Raw genomic sequence first — 424 nt, 5'->3', positions numbered from 1 at the left:
AAAAATATGGAAGGCTTCACAAATTTTTCTGTCATCCTTGTGCAGAGCCATGCTAATCTTCTTTGTATCCTTCCAATTTTAGTGTATGTGCTACTGAATGGGGCACTACTGTCATCTTCTTAATGCTAAGAGAGTTACATGTTGGATTTTGTAAGTACTAAATAAAGGCGAAATAACAATCTGTTGTCTACAAATGTTTATTAATGGTTCTTATTGATTAATCATTATCATCAGTTCTAGATCTACAGTACAGACCAAAACAGACAAATACCTTGACCTAATTCAGTTATATTCTAGTATGCTCTGTTACATACCAAAGTATTTAATATAAAGCCAAACAGTACTCCACAAGTTTTGGCAGACTGATCGTATTATATTTTTTCAGTTATTAGTTTTTAAATTAGTATATCCTACTTATTAAAAT

At 30.9% G+C, this 424-nt stretch overlaps 1 non-coding gene across 1 annotated transcript; it reads right to left on the bottom strand.

Moving 5' to 3' along the window:
- LOC120098438 (U6 spliceosomal RNA) lies at positions 1-106 on the bottom strand. The gene has a single exon (XR_005496599.1). It is a non-coding gene; the product is annotated as a U6 spliceosomal RNA (small nuclear RNA).
- Positions 107-424: the final 318 nt, after the last annotated feature.

Source organism: Rattus norvegicus, chromosome 18 (genome assembly GCF_036323735.1).
Source record: "Rattus norvegicus strain BN/NHsdMcwi chromosome 18, GRCr8, whole genome shotgun sequence".
NCBI lineage: Eukaryota > Metazoa > Chordata > Mammalia > Rodentia > Muridae > Rattus > Rattus norvegicus.
Note: the sequence above shows the minus strand (reverse complement) of the source record. Positions and strands in the feature narration are given on the sequence as shown.